The sequence below is a fragment of the Hirundo rustica genome, chromosome 2 (assembly GCF_015227805.2).
Source record: "Hirundo rustica isolate bHirRus1 chromosome 2, bHirRus1.pri.v3, whole genome shotgun sequence".
Taxonomy (NCBI): domain Eukaryota; kingdom Metazoa; phylum Chordata; class Aves; order Passeriformes; family Hirundinidae; genus Hirundo; species Hirundo rustica.
In genome coordinates, this window is record NC_053451.1 from 44,011,081 (window position 1) to 44,033,408 (window position 22,328).

The window sequence follows — 22,328 nt, forward strand, 5'->3', positions numbered from 1 at the left end:
TGGTCTGACGATTTATTTTCAGAGATGTGATTAAACCTAGTTGGTTTTACATTTGAATTTTTGCATTTTATGTTGCTCACTTCTACCTTTTACTCCTGTTTCTTCTGAGAACTGACCTGACTTGAAAACAGCTTATGGAGGATCATAAATTGCAATTCTTAGCAAATTTGCTATTTGACACAAAACTGTCTCCTCACTCTTCTGAAAAACACTTCTTTGCCTCAGGTCTTGTAAACTATCAACTCTATTAATGCCTTGCACTTGCCTGTGTCTCTGCCTGTCTCTCGTTCGGAACCACTGTATGTCACTTACTCCAAAACTCAGTAGGTTTACAGTGCCCACGGGAATGAAAAAAGCAGAAGACCTAATAAACTAAATAGTTTCCTAATTAACACATTTTAATCTAAAATACTACAGCAGCTTAGCTTGAGGGGGAGAAAGGCGGAGGAGAAATGTGCTATCCTTGAGGATGCTCTTCCTGCGCTTATCTTGAAGGCACAATTATGCACCTCTGGAAGGTTGCTCTAACCTGCATCTCTAGCCCTCTGCAGCAGTTGGAAGAGTGTCTTGCTGTACTCATATCCCTGTCAGCCACAGCTCCTTCCCTTTCACCCTGCGCTTTGTTGCTTTCTTTTCAGCCATTTAAGACCAAGTGCTATTGTCCTCTGCTGCTGCTGCTGAAGCACGGCAAGGCTTTGAAGCAGTCTCCATGACAATCAGAGATGTGCAGTCTGGATCCTGATGGGGGTGATACACGGCTGTGATTGTATCCTGCCGAGCAAGGTACGTGCATGCAGCTGCTGGAGGATGTGGGTTAAAAACCGCTGGTTCCTCCCTCCTTTTACGGCCATGCATGGTGCTACGGGGAAACCTCTTTGCTCTGTGCTGCCACAATATCTCCTTTTCTGGAGATGTTCCCCAGGGGCTGATTCTATCTGTTGTGAGGTTTAGAAAGGGATGAGAAATATTAATGGCTGAATGATTATAATGCCTTAGAAAATGGAGCTGAAAGTGCAGTGCATAGAGATCAAAAATGAAACACAGTATCTGGCTGTGAGATTTTGAATTGTATCAAAAGGGAATTGATTCCTGCTTTTTTAACTTACTGTTACCTGCAGAGCTGAATTCTTAAAACATCAGTTCCTGCCTATTATGGCGGTGTGCTGTGTTCTGTCCAGTGTCTTAATGTAAGATGAAGTTTTAAAATACAAAAAAGATGTGCTAGTTTTAGGTACATCAGCCATTCATACAGAACAAACTATTCAAATGCTATGATTTATAAAGTACTGGATGGCAGTAGACGGTTTTTTCCCTTGGCCTTATGATGTAAAAATGAGGACAAATGCTATGGAATGAAAATGAACATGAATTCTCTCCGATGAGCAGGATGTAACCTGTTTTCTGATTGTCTAGGCTGACGTCTTTGTCCATTGTTTAAGTGTGATAAAACAGCTTTATGCTAATGCTGCTTCAGTTATCATAAAATTCCCTCTTCTGGGCAAACTTTAGTCATATTAGTTTGATATTGTTTCATTACCAGGTTCTTGGTATCACATTTGAGCCAAGAAACATAATCAAAAATATCCTGAATATTGAAATACTAGATATTTGTATGTGTTTTTAATGGACCATGTGCAAACAGCCATATAAAGTTAGTGAAGGTAAGAACTGTATAGCATGACATATGGTGAATAAAATTGATAATACTGGAACAGTAATGAGAGCTATGTGATGCTTATGTATCTATTAATACCTGTATCCACATACACCCCCATGTATTCTAAATATATGTACAGTAGCTCTAACTTCCAGCAAGTAAAATGAGAATTCATCATGCAGTAGAAGGGAGAGAGCCTGAAAATAAAAACAAAGGCAAAGCCACATAAAACTGAAGCAGTCAGGAGGAACAAAAGAAAAAAGATACATATTAAAATTCATTCTATTAAAGGAGGACCGTAGTTGTAGGGAGCTATTTCCAGTGGGAAAAAAATGTTTGAGAGAAGCTCCTTGGGCTTTTTTGCAAAAGAAGTCTTTGACCTTTCATGTGTACTGTGACCATAAAGGTTGTGTCTTGAGACAGAGGGAATAAGATAAGACAGTGTTTGAGGATTTTAGGATGAACAGAAAACATTTTCTTCACCTTTCTTCACATGACCTACCAAGGATATACCTAACCCTTTAGAAAATTGTCTGCGTCTACTTTAACCTTGGCTCCATCTAGATGCTTTGATCATCTTCTCTGCTATGTTAGCCACTGACTTGTGCCAAACACTCCATAGGCTTCTTCTTCATGGACAGTTTCTCTTTTACCCCAGTATATTCTCTCACAGATTTTAATATCGTTCTGAGGTTTCACCCTAATCTTTTTACCAGACTCCCATTCCTTATTTCATTAGTAACAAAATTTTACCTGCAGATTCTGCATCTTCTTTCATGCCAGAAATAGGCTTGGAGAGTATCTCAATTAGGACTACATGAGAAATACCCAGACAAATCTCTCAGGGTGTCAAAATAATATCAATGCAGAAACCATTCTAAGTACTATGTTGCTAGGAGGGAACTGTGGAAATACATCCTGATGGGAGTGAGGTCTGACCTCCATGTTAGAGGATAGTATCTCAGAATATGCACATCTGGCTCCATGCCAAGAGAGACCTGATTGGGAACAAGGCCAGGGCAATCAGAGCAAGAGCCAGGACACTGAGAACTGAGCCCAAGGTACAATAAAAAGAGTAAGGGAAATGAGAAGACTCAGCACATCGAGTCTGGCATGGATGTCTAGCCAAGGCCAGGCTGTGTAGCTGTTTTGTCTGTTATACCTATCGTGAGATCAGTCCAGAGATAAAAGTCCCCTGGGTCTCTCTTGCATACCTGCTCTTGCTGACTTTTTATTCCTGTTGCTGCTTCTATTTCTATTCTTTTCTTGCTTGCTAATTGCACCTTTTCAATGTTAATATCACATTCTTGGTCACTGCTCAATCTATGAATTTCTAATTTAATCACTTCTTGGGCACCAGCTGGTCTCAGTGCTCTTATTTGTGCTGTAGTCTGTGAAAATCTCACTAGAAGTGAAGTAATATTCCCCACACATTTCATCTCAGTCTTGCAGAGAATGCTTCTTGCTTCCCTTAGCTGCAGCATCTTTGCATACACACGCACAAGCTACAGTGACCTTTTCTACTACTGTATTTCTTCGACTCTTGAAAGTAACTTGCTGGGTTTTATCCTCTTAGCCCTGATGACGTTTCTGTCTTCAAAGAATCTTCCTCTAATAGAAGTCATCTTCCAAGCTTATTTTCCTTTCTCTAGTGCTTGTCCTTTACGGTATTTTCCCAAGGTGATTCTTGTTCTGTTACTTTTGGCCTGTGTTGCTACTTAAACCCCCTGTCCCATGCTGTTAGCCTCTCTGTTTTTCTTGTCTCTTCTCAGTTTTGTATAACACCTATGAATTTTATTAATATGCTTTTTACACCTCTTTCTAGCTCATTCCAACTCAGATTATTCTGTAATTCTGTGATTACTGGAAGCATTAAATCAGGCAAGACCAAAGACTGATCCGTAAATATTTATTTGTCCTCCCTATAAACGGGTGTTCTTTTATTTGTTTGCCTTGTTTTGGTCCTTCATGCCAGACTTCAGACCAAAGAAGACATTTTTTTTTTGCACAAGCAAATTCAGTCAAGCTTTTAGAGGATGCTTTTTTGGGAAACATTGGAGGCAGTCTTCCATTCTCATGCTCTCCAGTTTTATGTCTGTGTACTTGCCTGGCTTTGAGGCAGAGGATGATCACACCAGTTGTTTTAAAAAATGGCTTAAATCCAGGAGTATTACATTTATTCTGTTCCACTCATCCATTGATTTGGCAATTCCATAGAAAAGTATTATCTTTGTCAGGCAAGACCTATTCTTTATAAATCCTGCCTCTTATTGCTCATCACTGCATTATTCTATGCAAATGAAATTACTATTTCTTAAGAAGACTTTTCTATTGTTTTTGTCTTTTTCCAGGGCTAGAAGCAAAATGTATATCGTTGTAATTAGTAAGAACTTTCTTCATTTTTTTATGAATGCTGAGACAGTGCCACATTTGCTTTTCTGTTCAGCAATGGCAGAAGGAGGACAGATAAAGGCATAGCCGTCTCCTTTCCCTCTTAGCACCTCCACATGCCTGTGGTGTGTGATTCTAACCACTTGATGGTGCAGGAGATGTGATAGAATGTGGCCATCACTTCTAAATCTCAAGATTTTGCAAGATAATTTAGGATGAATGTTATAGTAGCTTTAAGAGAATCCAGGAAGAATGAGTTGCATCATATATTTGTTTTATTAGTTCTTTTTGTTTCAGTTTCTCCTGGCCAATGGATTTTTGTCAGGAGGCATTAAAGGTCCCCAAAGGTTGCGCTACCAGAGTGGGACTATCTTATGCCTATGTGCCTGTATCAGAAGATGATCAGGGTATACTTTGTTTAAACACTGCTAGAATTGCCCCGTAATTTCCTCCTGACTTATTTTGAAGCTGTGCCCAAGTTTGAAAGGTACATTAAGCAATGCTTCTGAAAGTACTTTGAGTTTTATTTCCACAAGGGCGATACTACCGAGCGTTCAGTTCCTCTGCTGCCCTGTGCATTTGGCCACTACCAAACATCAGCAAACACAACCTCATTTCTGGTGTAAGATGTTAGCCAGACATGTAAGAAAGTAAAGTCAAGTTGCCTTGACGAAGGGAGGTGTATTGTGGTTTCCAATACATCCGAGGGTCCAGCCTGTTCAGAGAAATGGCTTAAATTACATTGCAAGACAACTTCCCCGGACATGCTTTGTAAAATAAAGGGTTTTAATAAACAGGAAAATAATAGACGTAAACAGATAAAGAAATGCAGGTCGGACGCAGTGCAGAGAGCATCCTGACACTGTTAAAGCAGTCCCGAAAAAACCCTTTGGTTCTTTTGTGTAGTCCACTTAGTACTTAATAGTCTAGGTGAGTTCCACTGACAAATTGCCAATAAGGAAAAGTAGACTTTGGAGGGCACTGAACGTCCAATAGGTGCTTCTCTCTTAGCATTGAGCCAATTACAAAGAGAAAGACACAGGACTTTCTGGTTTGGCTTCCTCATATGTTTCAGGTAAGCTGAAACCCTTTCCCTTATACAGAAATGCTCACTTGGGGATGGGGGGTGCATTACAACAGGGGTGAAGTTAGCTAAGGGGCACAGTTGACTCCCTCGACTGCTTTGAACTTCAGTGCATGAAGAAGTATATGCTTCTCCTCTCTTAAGAGAAATAAATATAAGAAGGCCTGGAGAGCAAGTTCATCCAAAGTTACAGGTCCTAGAAACCTAGCGTGAGATTTTATGGACTCATGTGTGTACTCACCTGAAAAATCAAGGTTTGAAAAACTAGGTTTATATCTAATTCACTGACTTGCAGTGTAAGTAACTTAGACATCTATTTTGTTGCTGTTCTTGCTCCACAAGCTGCAGCTGGGAAAGGATAAGGGTTTTGCTGGGGTTCTGTGCCTGTGAATATGTTGTGTTTTGATTTGGGTTCTAGACATGGCAGACATTCTCTGAAGCATGCCTTCTCATTTACCTCACCAGCCAACCAGGAAAACACTGTCACATTCCAAAATGATTTTTTTTTTTCTTTCTAGCGTTCCACATAATAAGAACGATAACAGCAAAAATGCGGTTATCCACTACTGAGCTCACTGACAACTCCAGGCTGAGAAGCCACATTTAACAGTGGCTTCATCTAGGATGGAGAAGGGGAGGGCTTTACATCACATTACAAAGGTTGACCATCCACAAGTGAATTTACGTCTTGCTCAGTTGTATTCTCATGTGGGAAAGATGAGGTGTACAACTAAGGAAAGAACCCACTGCAACAATATTCTCTAAATATACCACTGACTGTAAACCAAAGGAGAGCAGAACATTGGATTTCAAAAACATTAGAAAATTATCCCATTTTTGGTATCCACAGTCTTTCAAATTATATGTGTTTATTTCTACTTACACCTATATGTGTATATATATATACATTTACACATACATATTTGTATTTATCTGAACTAAACTGTTTAATAATGAGAATCAATACAATGTGCTGTCTGCCTCCTGTTCATGGCATCTGCTTCCTTGTTTTGCAGTTCCTTTTTCCTGGGAAGTGTATGATCAAAGGAAGATCAAAGCAGAAACCAAGTTCAGAGTGTATATTTTTTGGCTGGTCAAACACAGATATGTTCCCCCCCGCACTGAAACGAAGGCTGGAGGAAGTTAACTAACTGGCTATAACATTTCCTTTGTATTATCATTTGGCTGCTCAAAGGGCTCCTCCCAAATCAGAAATAAACTCTCCTTGCTACCACAGGGCATATTAACCACAGACATCCTTGCAAAATAATCTTACAGGCAAAATACAGAGTCATACACAGATCCTATCTCAGTCTGAAAATCTGCTTGGGAGGTTTTTCTGACCCTTATTTGTCCACTTAGCGGACATCCAGCTAAGTGGATTGTACTGGAGAGTAGAGGGCCAAATGCAATAAGAGCAGAAGTTGCTTGCACTGCTTCTGTGTTTTTTGCATGCATTGTTTTCTCCAGAGAGGTAGTTGGATCCTACCAAAATCTGGAAAGATGTGAATCAGACATCAGCGCTATCAGTGGGCAGATTACATGGCTCACACTTTTGATATTGTTCTAATCTCTGAAAGCTAGATTGTTTTATGACATGACATTTAAGATACCCCCTGCTAATGTTGCTGGTATTAACTGTTAGAGCCCTGGCTATACTTGTTGTGCAAATAAGAATCTGATTCTCCCTTTGATCTTGCTAAATTGCTTAGAGCCCAACAGATGCCAGTAATCCAAGCATAATTAAACAATATGTATTTTAACATCAGAAAGAAATGCATTTTGGTCAGAAAATATATTGAAATTTCAGCTTCCAAAGAGGTTATAAACAACAGTGCATAAAACAGGATATGTTTTAAGATGAGTGTATAACAGCAGCTTATAAAACAGACATTTGGAAATAACTTCCAAATTATATTCCAAAGTGAAAACAAAAGTGGTAATAATATTTCAGGCTCCACGAATAGGGACATTGATTTAAACAATTAAGCAAACAGCTAGAGGACTGTGAGTAAATACAGAGCCTCCAGAAGTTGCTTTAAATGTAAATAACTGAGATCACATGTGTACATATGTAGGCAAAGATCCCAAAAATTCTTTAGGGAAAATCAGGTAGCATGGTTTCCTGACATTATTGTATTTCCTAGTAAATCCCATCATACCTCTGAAATCTAATAGAGATTTTTTTTTTGTTCTAGCTGGTGACTAGAACAAGGACAAAAGGTTTCTGGTAAAATTACTATCAGGATGTTGACAAGAGTATTACCAGGTGAGTTAACATTACTCCCAGAACAAGGAAGGTGAAAATCCTGCAGCAGGGTAACAGTAAATGGCCCACAGTTTAAGATTGCTGGAAATACAAACCTGAGCAGAGCTGGTGTTTGTTCAACCATTTGTCCCTCTGCTGTATCTGGAGGTGGTGCTCAGGCTCTGCTCTGCCTCGACAGGTCTCACACTGAGAGGCATGAAACCAAGTTTGTCCCCAGCAGGGTCAGACTTGGGGAGGCCAAGAAATGTGTCCCCCTGCCTCACTCTCTGTGGGTTATGGTCTGATTTGCCTCTCCATCATGAAGAAAATCTCGTTTCCAGTACAATCTCTGGGCATCCAAAATGTGTTCACCCAAAAGGTTTCCCAAGCAGTTTCCTCCAGATGTGCTGGGGGAGCAGGTGCAGAGAAGGAGGGCTCCTGTGCTATCCTGTTCTCTCTTACTGGGAGAAGTGCTCATCTACAAGAAGTCAAAACCATTAATTTAAGTAAATGTGTTTATTGACACACGGTGGATGTGTTCTCTTATTCCATTACAGAAAATCACCTGACATTTGCTGACAAAGAAGGAAACAAACCTGTCCTGTTCCTCTCACCTCGGCAACACTGTCAAGCATAGACATTGGCACTTCAGAGAGAGATGCTCCTTTGTATCTTCCAGTACCCAAAGGTAAAAGGTTTTACTAGGAAAGTGGTATGAGAGGAGTATATTTAAACCAAAGCAGAACAGAAGATTTATGCTGTCTGCTATGTATGCTTCAAGAAGCCTGAGCTAGTAAATGTCTACGAATACTGGAAGATTAGAAACAGAGTCAAACAAAACTCCAAGGGGGCACTTTGGTACAGACCTTAAACTTCCCAATGGAAACAGAAGAGACAGAATAATTTGCTTATAAAATATAGGAACTAACTGAAAGTAATTGCATCCTGCCACTTAATAAATTATCATATGCTGAGGCTTCATAAGCATGTGGGTGCGTGCTCTTAGCCCTTCCTGGATGTAAGATAAAAAATGTGTTAACTTAAACCAACTTCACAGAACCGAAGCTGGTGCATGTTGGATTTCAGCTCAGCAGTGAGCATGTGTATGCTCAGTAACAAGTGGTACCTGTTAAAGTGACATGAACTGCTCACAGATCTCAGATTATGCAGTGATAGGTGTACTAGAAGCCGAAGACACAGAAAACTTCTACTGGGCTAAAAACTGTATAGCTCTGTTGGTCTGATGCCAGCTGAAGATTGAGCCTATTGAGCCTATGGAGATTGGATATCTACTTTGGCTTCTAAAAAAAAAAAAAAAAAAAACCAAACAAAACACCAAAGAAATTGCAGCTACAGAACCTTTTTCTGGCTTTTGTTCTAACATGCAGCAAAGCTGGTGAGGGGCAAATATTGAACATTTGGACAGGCACAGTTTAGTTAGAGACTCTTAGCACAGGCAGAAAAAAAGAAGTTCAAACTTGGCCATGTTGGCTTGTCTCACCCAAGTGAAGAAAATGGGAACAAAACAGGGCCAATGTGTGGGCATCCTTCACAAGGACTTCTGGACAGCTTTCAGTGCCCACTGAGAGAGTAATCTGTAAGGTTAACAAAGGAACACTGGTGATGAAATGCTCAGTTGGTTTGCTAACAGAAGCCAGAGATGGCAAATGGGACAGAGGGGTAGAGAGAGACAGTGGGATAAGAGTGACAAGTGGCAATATGTTGAGCCTGTTCTGTTTCTGCTATATATAGGAGGTAGCGGTTATCTTACAGAAGGAAATGTAGAACAAGATGTGCAGATTTGGAGATGATGTGGAACTGACAACCTGAGAAATACCATCCATAAAGGAAGTAAGTCGAAGATGCTGAGAAATCTGCCTTATGCGTAGGACATGAGGGATGAGCAGGCAGTGCAAACCAAAGACGGAGAAACCAGAATATGGTGGTGTGAACTGTGTTCATTTGCTCATTTGAAATCTTGATATTGTTGCAGGGCAATGACTCAGAAGCCAGAGGGGGTCACTGAGGGAAGAAAACCCAGGCCAGAATGGACCCCCAGGATATATTTGCAAAGAGCTAAAAAGAGGAGAAATACTTTAGTTTTCACAGAATAAAGAAAGTTGCTAGATTTGAAAAGTAAATGTGTGAACATTCTTGGAGTCCTTAGTCACTTATGCAGTAATATGCCGAATAGTTTTCCATGGTGGCAATGGTAATTAAAAGTGCAAGAGCAGCACTGGAGACTGAGCAGCCCCCCAGGCAGCTGGCATCGATACCCAACAAGAAGCTATGAAATGTATTTCAGCCGGCCACCATGGGAATCTGAAATCGTGCAGCGAATGCTTTCAGTGCTTCTTCTTGAACTTTAAGGCATTTTTCACTGCCACCAAACCATATATAAAATACCATGTATGCACTGTTCAGCTGCAGAAATTCTCTTGAGTGCATATATACCGTTTACATGAATTGTGTTCCCCACATCCTGACTCCACTGTCTCAAAACCACAGACCTTATTCCTCTACAGCTCAAGTCTGAAGTGTGTCCTAGGCTTCAGATACAAAATTTCCAGAATGGAGAGATTACCACTGAAGTGTGTGTGAGATCCAGTGATGGACACAGGACACATCCAGCCTACAAAACTCTCCCATTCCCATTACAGGGACTGGGGATCAGGCCTGGGAACTCCTGGGGAGAATTAGCAGTGAAAAAGCAGATGGAAGCAGTCAGGCCAGCTGACTCCTGAGGACTCTAGGAAGAATGTGAATGAAGCTTGAAGCAAGACAAATATGAAGAAAGTGAATGAAGCTGTAAGCAAGATGAGTATCAATGACTGAGGTGTGGTAAGGCAAAAGGAGAACACCAGCCTGGATAGAAAGAAGAGGCAATGAATCCTCTGTAAGTCTTTTTTCATACAATATTGACTATTTTTATTAAAATATTATAAAATATTTTAAATAAAAATATAAAATATAATAAAATATTGCTCATTTGGATGCTGCCCAGACACCTTCACAAATGAGCACTCTCCGCTGACACCCACACTTTGTGCCTCCTACTCAGCTTTCCTCACTCAGAAGGGTCATGGCAAAATGAGGCTGAAAAATAGGAAATCTACCATTTACTAAGCTGAGAAGAGCAGTGCCAGGATCAATACAGCATGAAACAACCATTGGACACAGCCTAACCACAGCCTCTAAAGCCTTCATTGCAAATCTTCTTTGTGGTTTTGGAACATCTCTGAAAGAAAAGAAACAATTTCCTTCTTATTGTAAGCAATGCCCATCAAAGTTATTTTAATGTAAAAATAACCAAAAGTGGCAAAGGGGTTCTGAGGGGCAAATGATGTGAACCCTTATCATGGGAACAAATAAGGGAATTATTGCTCTTAGCACTGTGGATTTGGGGTCCTCATGTGCTTCCATAGTTATCAGTGTTCCAAGGGCAAAAATCCTGGCAAGCATTGTGTTTAGTACAACAGCACAAATGGGCTCTTTTCCATCCACAGAGTTTTGTGTTTTACATTTCATGTTTTATGTTAGTTCTGTCTGGGTTTATCCCACTTGCAGTCCTCAGAAATCTCTCCCAAGATCCTGCTGCCCAGTAACGTGACTAACAAATCAGAGATGCACCATACTTTCTGCTCAATTAAGAACAGAAAAACAACCCTCATGCAGGCATTATCTAGGTTATTGCTGAGAGCAGTGCTGAACATTTGAACATTTCAGATAGATGTTCAGGAAAGACTAAGAAGCAGGCTAGAGAAGGGAATCTTCATAAATGCATTTCCTCCCAATCTTTCTCACTCACTGACACATGATCGTTTTGTTTTGGTTTTTTGTTTTGGTTTGTTTTTGGTGTTTTTTTTTTTTTTTTTTTTTTGTTTTTTTTGTTTTTTTTTTTTTTTTTTGTGTTTTTTTTGGGGTTTTTTTTTTGTTTTTGGGGTTTTTTTTGGTTTTTTTTGTTTTTTTTTTTTTTAGAGGAAAGCTAAAAAAAAAGCATTCTATGGCTTTTTGCTTTCACAGAAATGTGAGCATTTTTTGGACTCTTTGTCACAAAATGAACTCTTTCAGCAGTAAGAAATCTTGCAACACTAAGTGACATGCTTCGTGCCCATACTGTTCTTTCTTCCCAGTAACTCTTCTTGGGACCCTGCGGTCATTCCATCTAACTTCTCCAACTCTGAAATGGTAAAAAACAAAATAGATATATGAAATAAGGAGGATGCCGCTCCAGAGACCTGGCTAAACAGAGGTAAGTGGAGCAATGAAAGCTAATACGGCAGGGCAGCTACATTGGTTGCAAGATAAACAGCTTTATAAGCTGTTCCCAGTTTGCAGTGGCCTACCAGTTCATGCTGGAAGCATTGTCTTTATGCTCCCTACATACATTGCAAATCCTGCAATCCAGAGACTGCTCTTTTTCTGCCACTGACCTCTTCTGTGGCCTTAGCTAAATCACTTCACCTTGTTGCTTCTTTAATCAAATTGTGCTCTTGTAAAGTATGATCCCTCTTTATCATGTCTGTATCATCCCTCTTTATACTGGCTCAGTATGATGACATTGACTTGATGGTGACTCCTAACGTTGTAACCTAATTAATTACAATAAAACATAACTAGCTGAGAAGAAACAAACGATTTTCTTATTGCCTTTTTCAAGATTTTCCATTTCATGATGGTCTGAGAGATTTCCATGTTTTGGTGGGGGAAATAGAAACGGATTTGTAATGTTATGCACTGGAATATTTTTCAGAAAATTGTATACCTAAAAATATCCCTTTATTTTCACTTCATGTTCCTGTAGTCTGCCAGCCTTACACAAATCTAGTCCTGTACAATTTCTTTCCTACAAAACAAGCTATTAAAAGATATTTTTGCTGCTCCTCTACACAAAACATTTGTTTGCACACAAAGATTACTTACAGACTGTTCTTTCTTTTAGCTGATTCAGTTTGTTAAAAACATCTAATTGATTATATAAGAAAAAGAGACCAATGTACCTTTGCAGATGCATTTGACTTGTTTTACAGAGTGATATTGTGCTGTGCTCTATGATGTTTTATAATCTACACATCTGTTTCTCATTATTATTCTAACTTTTGTTGAGTATGTTATCTTTCCAAAGCTACTGTTTGATTTTCCTTTCAGCAAGGGAGGCTTCACCTTTCCAAAGTATCGTATTCATATTTTCACTAGGTTTCTTTTCTAAAGCAACCCATTATTTTCAAAGGCTTTCAACAATAGAAGAATATCACTGTGCTTAGAGCAGATGTCTGAACTAGTCAGGAAAATGGTTGTTGGGGTTGTGTTTAACCATTTTCCAAGACTTTGGCAGCATGGATTTATAGTATAAGAAAATCTCCAAGCTCACCTATGCCTCAGGCACTCAGCATTCACTAAGGCACTGAACCTCTTCTCCTTGTTCATGTGCTTGTGTTCTCCTGTCTTTCATATAAATGCATGGTTACACATATCTACTAAGAAAAGAATACAATAAGACAAGCTGTAGCCAGCAGTCACAGTGATGAGATTATTTTGAACTGCCTTTAAAGTTTCTAGTGTTAATGACTGGCAAATAGTTAGGTCCTCTTAAAAGCCTGGTTCCAATACAGTGTAATGGCAGCTGTGAAACATAATTTCCCAAATAAACTCTTAAAACAAAGGACTCTGGGTATCTCAGATATACAGAGCTCACCTATCTTTACTTCTGAAAGCCCAAAGAACGTACCAATCGTGCAAGCTTGCAGTCCCTTGTTAATTATAATCTGTGTTTATATAACAGCTCTATCTCAAAGCTCTTTTCAAACATTAAGACTCCTAGCACTGCTTTTATGTAGGCATTATTATCCCTGTCATTATCATTATCACATCTTCCATTTCATAGGTGGTAAATGAGCAAAATCACACTGTGAGTCAGTAGCTGAATTTGGAATAGAATATTGTAGTCCTGACTTTGTCCCTTGCTTTAATTACTTACTAACATGATTGTTATTTGTGGGTTGAAGTGATTTTGTTCAGTGTAAGATCTCAGCAAATAAGCATTATTCTTTTGATTTGCAGGATTTTTGTTTGTATAGCTTTCATGCTGATTTTTTCATCTGTTGGTCTCAGTTTAAGTAGCTCATGAGAGATGCTGTCATCTGTCATCTTCCAATTAAATATGTATCAATAAATTTTAATATTATACAATTTGCATAATAGACTGTAACAGCTCAAATGAAGCTTAGTCTATCAAGCAATGAAGTATTTAGGTGCGGTTGTTGTGTCTTAATCTAGTCATAGTAAAAACCATGATGGAAATCTATGGAGAAATCTACTTCTGTAAAGTAGCTGGGTTTTAAACGGCAGTTGTTATTAATCAGTATTTTCTTTTAATGTGAAAACACCATATGCAATTACTAAATGAAGTTAAAGCCACTTGTCTATCTTTTTTTTTTTTTTTATCAGAAAATTTTAGCCGGTATGAAATACACAAATGTGTTCAGTTGAAACTGGACAGGTAACCTAATTTTCTCCTTTTCCAGGACTGTTTTAATTGACTCAAACATAGGTAGCTTAGCTACTGACAGCACCCCACTCCTTTGTTTCTCTGTTATCAAATGTAAGAAATAGAATTTTAAAAAATATATATTTTCTGTGCTTTTTCAGAAGACCAAAAGGTGCAGTCCTGTGGGAAACTGAAAATGCCCTGAGAAGAGAAAGCATGGTCCTCCCTTAAAAGAACTGTAAGATATTACTCGATATTACACTTGATACACATTCAATATTACAACATTATTGTTTAGAAATAGTGGCTTGCCTGTTTTCTTCCTTGTTGATTATCCTTCTCCTTTTCCTCGTCCTTCTTCTTTCAAATAACAAGTTTCAGGATATCTTTGTCATTCCTTCAACCACATTGTAAAAGTCTTGTCCTCTGCCAGTGGTCTTCTTGCCTACAGGTGCAAAACTTTGTTCTTGATGAATTATCATAGAAATACATACTGCTTTAATGGTCTATCTTTCCAAGGGAATAGATCCCTCAAATAAAAGTACAAAGCCCACTTTGCTCCTACTTGCTTCTACTTGTCCCAATTATAGAACAAAAAATGCTTTTTGGTTTCAACAAACATGATCCCTTTCAAGGTGATTTGAATGCTGTATTTTGTGGATGCAGCAGTCCTGTACACAGTCTTTATACATCTCAGAACCATGGGCAAGAAAATCTAGTGCACAATTTCTTTCCTAGTTTTCTGTACTAAAAAGGTTATAGTTCCCAACATTTTTTCTGTGCCATGTCAGCACTTTACACTCTGATCTTTAATTCATTCTTCTTTAACGACCATTTGCTCATAAACCAGATCGCCGTGTCTTCCAAATACTTTATTAGACAAGTTTCTGTGTATCCCTTCCCTTCCCTTCCCTTCCCTTCCCTTCCCTTCCCTTCCCTTCCCTTCCCTTCCCTTCCCTTCCCTTCCCTTCCCTTCCCTTCCCTTCCCTTCCCTTCCCTTCCCTTCCCTTCCCTTCCCTTCCCTTCCCTTCCCTTCCTTCCCTTCCCTTCCCTTCCCTTCCCTTCCCTTCCCTTCCCTTCCCTTCCCTTCCCTTCCCTTCCCTTCCCTTCCCTTCCCTTCCCTTCCCTTCCCTTCCCTTCCCTTCCCTTCCCTTCCCTTCCCTTCCCTTCCCTTCCCTTCCCCTATTGTTCTTTTCCTAAAAGACTTCACATAACACAGCTTTTTATCCTGTCCCAGCTGTGTTTCTACATTTCCCCTCATTAGGAAGACATCCATCCTATTCTCCTGGTTCCTGAGAGTTTATGCCCAACTTTAACACACGCTTTGCGGTAAATGTCCAACTCTTCCTCAGACTTGTGGAGTAAATATGACAGACATAGGATTGAAAGTGGGAGATGATACCTGTCTACCTATCTGAGAAATACTACAACATTTCTCTGTTTTTTCATGCTATCACAGTTTACGGAATTTTTAAATGTATATTCTTATAAGAATTATTACACATTTCTCTAACTAGGGCAGCTGAAACCACATATAGCACTATGTCTGTATAGGCCTGTGATTGAAATGACAAATGATATTTTTATGTTGTATAATTTTCAGTTATGTAATTCCAATTTCTTGAAATCTCTCTTCTCACTGTTGCTCCTCAAATAATAGCTATTTATGATTGTCACTTCTACACTGAACCTCCTATGTTCCACCTGTTCTTCTGAGTTCTACAAAACTCATTCTTCTATAAAAACGTTATTTTTTGCCAGATTTCCTCCTATTCTGTAAACTCAGTCTGCCCTGTTCCGTCAACTCAGTTTTCCCTTTGCTTTGCAAGTTTTTCCTTTTTACACTGATGCTACTCCAGTGTGACCCACAAAGGTGGTGAGAGGTAGATTAGCTAAACTTTACTCCTGGGCTCCTCAAGGCAAGGAAAAATATTTGTATTGTATCATAGCAATGATTTAGAGACGTAATTTTAACTGCTGAAATGTGAAAGTCAGAAGAAGTAGGAAACAGGATTCCTTGGCGTAGTCTTACCTAAGCCCACAGAGAAAAAGTTATGGTATCAATACTTCCTTTGAGTACAAAACAGCTAATCAGCCTCCTGCTATCATGCAAGGGCACTACTACATCCAAACATGTTCCTGTAGAGCATTAAAAAAAACTGGCCAACTTTGTTGAGTGTTTATTGCATTGATATTTTCTCCCTATTTCCAGATGCTGCAGTTGGTTTTATTTTATTTTGGAGAGAGGTTTATGTTCTCTCAGAGCACCTCTTGATTAAAATCAGATCATTCAGTTGCTTTCCCAATGTGTTTTCAGTCTAATTTCAGACATGTCATGGCAAAGAGTATAATAAAACCTAGCAGAAAGATACAGAGAGAAAACCAAAGAGCCCAGTAATAAGAGATTACATGGTTCTCCAGCAGAGTAATACACACAGTGGTGAAGCAAGTTTAAAATGAAATCACAGTAAACAACTGCTTTCTTGCTGATTACCACTGGTAAGATAAGCACTTCAGAAACAATGTTATTTTTGTACAAAAGTATTATTCACAAGCACATCGTACACAATACCAGGTAAATGCCAGGAACAATGAAGGGAAAACCTTGAGCTCCTTTGTCTGTCAGAGCCTTTTCTATTTTAAAAGGTGATCACACATCTCGTAAGATGGAGGGCTCTTGCCATGGAAGAGACCATCCATCGTCTTTGCAGCTTGGGCAGCTCCCTTTACCACATGGGGTTTTGGGAAGGAGGGAAAGAAGCACCTGTGAGGGGCTGTTGCTGCAAGGTGCTTGATCCAATCCAACAGGCAATAAATGACACACTTAATTTTACCTCTCCTGTGAGCAGGTGCTTGTATCCTGCATTGGATTTGACTACAGGACACAGCACCGCATAGAATAAGACCTTCACATTGCTGGTCCTAGTTTAGAAAATATGGGCATGAAGAAATTTTGTGCCTATGAAGTTTTGGGGTGATACTCTAAGTAAAAATTAATATTCCCATTCCCTACCTCAAACTACAGCCTCAGAAGAAAAAAGCTGAAGTGTCACAAAGCTAGTAAAAAATAGGTTTTTTTTTAAATAAAATTTCTAAACTTTATTCAATTTCCTATAAGAGAAGTGGTTAAATTCCTGACCACAATCAGTGTGACAAACAAATTGAGAGAACGAGGCTGTCCACAAAGACTTTCAGCTACGCAACAATGCAAGAAAAATGCATTTCTACCAGCTGGTATCAGGATTTTTTTACTATTGCACTAGTGGAAAAGTGGGGATAAACCCAAGGTCCTTTGGATGTTCAGGGCCCAGGAGATAACAGCAGAGCAGAATAATAATGAGTGCTGCCAACTTCCTTCCTCATCACACACTAGGTGATTTAAAAAAAAAAAAAAAAATTATATATATATATATATAAAAATATATAAATAAAAGGCCCTGGGCAAAATCTGAGCTATGTACTTTGCTGATGAACAGCACAGTGAGCTGGAGTTGACTGATCATGGGGTTTTTTCTAGTAGAGCTAGAGGTAAATGGCTTTGTCATCCATTACGCTTTCCCAGCTTTCTTAGATTTCTTCCCTGGAAAAAAGCCAGGACATTACGGGGAGCGGGAGGGTTGTTATGTGCATGGAATGAACAAGAAAATCTCCTGTCTCAGGCTGACATGTGCTGCCTGGAGCTGAAAGACCCAAATTCAAGTCCCCTCACTTCCAGCCTTCTGCCCGCAGACAGCAGCTGCCAGACTGTTATCCTAAGTGTCCCTTTCAAAGTGTTGCTGCTCTACTCTGTGTAAAGGTACAGATGGACCACATGAGCATATGTGAGGACTGTTCTGCCTTTGTCCTATGGAATGATCTGTGGGAAGTGTGGCTGTTTCTTTCTCTCACTGGGAGGTTCCCCCTCACCACCCACTGGTGGGATGGCAGAGCGCTCTGGGTCACAGAAGAGGGATGCAGGCTTGAGGCTGCCCCAGCCCACCGCCCTCCAGGGCTGGATCTGACCCAGTCACAGAGTTTGACTGAACAAGTGCTTCATTCCATATTAAAAGCTGCAGTGACAGTTGTGTGGAATTAGCTCTGAAATGCGTTCAGACTGTGAGGGTCTGTTAACATGGGATCAGATTTCAATTGTGGATCATAACGCTTAAACCTCACTCCAGTCTGACCAAGTGGTAAAAATTTCTGTATTCTCTCTCGGTGATACCCTCTGCTACAGTTGTTTGATGTTTCACCAATCACTAGCCATATTCTCTATTTAAAAATAAAATCAAAGTCTGCTCCTCCAAATGCCCTGAAAACTCTGTCTTAGAAAAGCCAAAAGATTAAATGTGGAAGGTCATTACTCTGACGCTGCCATTCTAAAACGTATTGGCTAATGAATAAAGTAATTTTTAGTGCATTTTTAGTGCATAGTTACAGTTAAAATACTTTCCTTCTTTCCTCCCTTTGCAATAATTTTACTCAGATCCACTTTGCATTAGTAGATGTATGCATGTGCAGCTTTAGAATTCTGATGTTATAATTAGGTCTGTGTACTTGGTCAGGCAAGCTCAAGGTTGTTTACTTATTTCTTCATGGTCTGGACCTATGTTCTGCTCTTAGTGCCATTTAACACCCCGTTGAATTCAGCAAAAGCCTAGTAACCTTCCTTGGTCAGCATCACAAGCATCCTTTTCTTTTTTTCTTTTTTAAATTCTCACCATCACATGTGGGAGGTTTCTTCTTTACCAGAACAAGAAAAGAATGTTTTTCAAAAGTCAGAATAGAAAATGAATATGTAAAATTGTTCTTAAGCTTCATAAAGAATCATCTCCTCAAACTGAAATAATTGTGAGTCCATATCACCCAGACTACCTTCTTCTAAAAGGTGTGGAAGAAAGAAAGAAAAAGAATATCTGCTTCTGAGCTGGGTAGCCTGGGAAGCAGAATTGTCAGCCATAGTAAAGCCATTCCGGCTCAGAATCTCTGAAGGACACTTCTAGTATCTGCAGGATCTTAGCTGACCTACCAGTGCATATGAAACAAAAATTTATTTTATTTTGGTTGTAAAATCCATTCTATCTACAGTACGAGGTTTTCAAACCATGTTTAAAACTGGGTTTCACTTGTTGTAGTGGGAGTATGTAAAGTCCTGAAAGACTTCTACACAGACGGCCTTAATCCCTTGGGGAGATAGCAGATTAATACCAGGGTAATTGGCATTCACGGAGTGCTTGGTCTTGCTGGCAAATGATGACATCAATCTTGGTGAAAAAGGGATCATGCATTATTCTATATGCAATCAAGTGCTAAATTTAAACACTGGTGGGACAATAAATTTTTGCGAGAAGGGTCATTAATAGGCAAGGGCCTGAACCACCAAACCTTTACTTACACCAACAGCCTTTGCTCACAGAGGTTATCTCATTAGGCAACTGCCATAGCAAAAAAAAAGGGCCTTGTAATACAGGGACTGAGGAATTAGTATCTGAAAGAACAACTTTTCTAATTATAGACTAAAAAAAATTCATGTATGAAAGTCCATTTATGGGATTTGGACGCATGTATGCTGTCTGCTTCTTAACCATGGGAAGCAAGAGAAAACTGGGAGTTATCAAGGTTCTAATGAGTACAAGCCTTGTTGTAAAATTCAAAAACTATTCCCTTAATGTCATGTCCTCTATAACACAGTGACCAATCCTCCCTGAGCAAGAAGCCTAATCCCAATAAATGTCATACTGTTTATATGATATGCTTGAATTCACTATAACTAATGAGCAATTTATTCTTGAAAGAGGGCACCCTTAAAGATATCATGACCTTTATTTTCATGCCTGACAAAATAAGGGTTTTTCATTACTGCATTATCTATATATTTTTATTTATATATTCAAATACAGTTATAACAGTTAATCAGAGCAAAGGAATAATACACAATAACAACACAGATTTTTTTTCCTCCTGATTTCTGAAACTTCCTGTATTCTTCTCATGGATATTTGAATCCATTGGGTTGGCTCACAGCCAGTATGAACCAGAATGCCAAGGTATGTGTAATCACAGCAGAGTTATTTCCCTTTTAGTTTACAATGCTTCTCTTCTGGCTCTCTTATTAAACACTGTAAAATTAGTTGCCAGAAAGAGCAAGAGCAATCTCTGCTTTTCATTTATTTTAGCTAAAGCAGAAATATTGCAAAATTATACATGAACGCACAGAGAAGGGGCTGTGACAGTAGGGAAGGAGTTACACATTTGCTGAGGTCTCTACCATTGTCCACTCCCTGAACCCATTTCTCATTCTTTACGGTTTAGGAAAAACCTTGGAATAATTATCATACTAATACATAAGACACATTCTCACTATTTCCTAATCCTAAAAGCAAGGTGTAATGTGAATAACTGCAGGCAGCGGACAACAGGTAAAATTAATATACAAAGGATTTTAAATTTATTTAGGGTAATTTAACTTTCAGTAGCCTTGTGTTGCCTCTCTCAACGCATAAAACCTGAAGACATAGTCATATATTCTAGTGCAACAAATAAGTAGTCCTAGCTATTTATTTTTGCAATAAATACATCTTGAGTTAGTAAATCCTTTGGTTTTGAACTTTATTCAATCTCCAGTTTGGTTATTTCTGCCATAAACAGGGCTAACATTCTAAGGTATCTTCATACCTTTACTCTTTTCTGTGAAAAAGGCCATTCTTATGGTGTTGTTTGGATTTTTTAAAATGAATTATTTCTAATCATCTGGTAGTTTCTGAACATCAGTCTCACATCAACTGCTGCAACTTCACAAACTCGCACACACTTTTGGGATTAAACGCTATCCTTTTCCCACTTTCAGTTTAAGCCAAAGGGTTCAGTGGGGCCTGGTCAGGGAGCAGAGCACTACTGGTTTATACCTTGGTTGCTTCTGTGTGGGATCAGAAGTGTTCTCCAGTGGCACAGGCCATGATGAGTGGTCCCCATACCCCTCACCCTTGTTTTGCAGCCCCCCATTCAGCTGCTGCTTTGCAAAGAATAGTGGGAGGAAAGAGGAGATGGCCTGAGGATTGATGTGCTGTTCCAGTCTGTGGTGGTTGATTACTCCTCTAAGGCAGCAAGTATAGAGCACTGATTAATGTAGACCTCAGATGTGCACGCTGCAGGGAGGAGGAAGAAAATAGCTCGGGCAGAAAGCCAGTGAGGCTATGGAGATGTGTGTGTGTGAGGGGTTGGACATGTGTGCAAGGAATGCTGAGCTGAGAATCATAGAATCATATGATAATTTGGGTTGGAACGGACTGTTACCATTCCCCTAGTCCAACCCCACCGCATGGGGAGGTGTGTTTTGGCAATGACACCAGCTATGCACCTGAGGGAGCAGAGCTGTGTGAGAGGAGCAGCGGGCAAGTGAGTGGGCGAGGGCCTGTCTCTCAGTACCAGACTGAATGTCTTTCCTCTCTGTGCAGCACCCCTCCAGCACCAAGCTGTATTGTTCTGGAGAGGGGAAGGAGTAATGGAAACCTCTATTCCTTTAGTTTTAGAGGAAGCATTAAGATGGAGTTCCTTTGCAAATGATTGGGACTATCCCAACTGTCTTGAATGTAGCTTATTCTGTAAATCTTTCTCCAGAACAATCAAGGTGTGGTGCATTTATTTATCAGAGACAAAGACATTACAGAAGAAATCTGCCTTGAAACAGCGAACTGCTTAAATGTGCAGCTTGTCAGCTTCTGTCCACCTCTGTGAAAGGTTCTTCTCTAGCAGGGTCAGGAGATCTAATGGATCTTTGTTCTTGACCAAGATTTTTCCAACTCATGTCACAGCTTATCCTGTTAGCCACTCGAAAGGATGGATACTTTCTGTTTTTCCTTAAGTCCCGTTACTTACACCAGAGCTTCGTAGTAACTCTTCTTCCAGTACATGTGGTCAGTCTAGAGCACACAACATGGGACTGATGGAACCTCCTGGCCATCGGATCTTGTCCCATGTCGCCAGACACTACCACATCAGTTCGTTCCTTTTGGAAATGCAAAGAGCTCCATCCTAATGGTAATTATTTTTTCTATCCTGTTAGCACTTCTGAAAGTACTTTCCAAATAACAGATTTTCTTATGTTTAGATATCATCCCATTTTTGGCTTAAGTGCATTAATGGGCAGCCTCGTACCTGTTCGTTCTTGACAAAAAGCCTGCGATGCACTTAGCCTTGGTTGGGCAAGTTTTCACACGTATTCCCCCCGGCAGTCCCTGGCACTGCCCCGTTCCCACAGATTCACAGCAGCCTCCCCGGGCACGGCCGGGCGCTGGCTGTGCGGAGGGACGGGGTTTGGGTACCGGCGGGAGCTCGGCGCCGGCTGCGGTGCGAACGCGGTTCGCGGGCGGGGGCAGGCGGCGGCCGCGGGGTGAAGGGGCCGGGGGTGGCTCGGTGCGGGCGCTCTGGCCACGGCGCGTCTGCGTGGCCGGGCCGGGGGCGAAGGGGCCGGGGGCGAAGGGGC

General features: G+C 40.0%; 1 long non-coding RNA gene across 1 annotated transcript; it reads left to right on the plus strand.

The window, feature by feature from the left end:
- The first annotated feature begins 604 nt into the window (after window positions 1-604).
- Window positions 605-16,009, plus strand: LOC120749186 (uncharacterized). The gene is made up of 7 exons (XR_005699578.2): window positions 605-783; window positions 7,331-7,401; window positions 7,938-8,068; window positions 9,133-9,231; window positions 10,041-10,276; window positions 11,514-11,632; window positions 14,029-16,009. It is a non-coding gene; the product is annotated as an uncharacterized LOC120749186 (long non-coding RNA).
- Window positions 16,010-22,328: the final 6,319 nt, after the last annotated feature.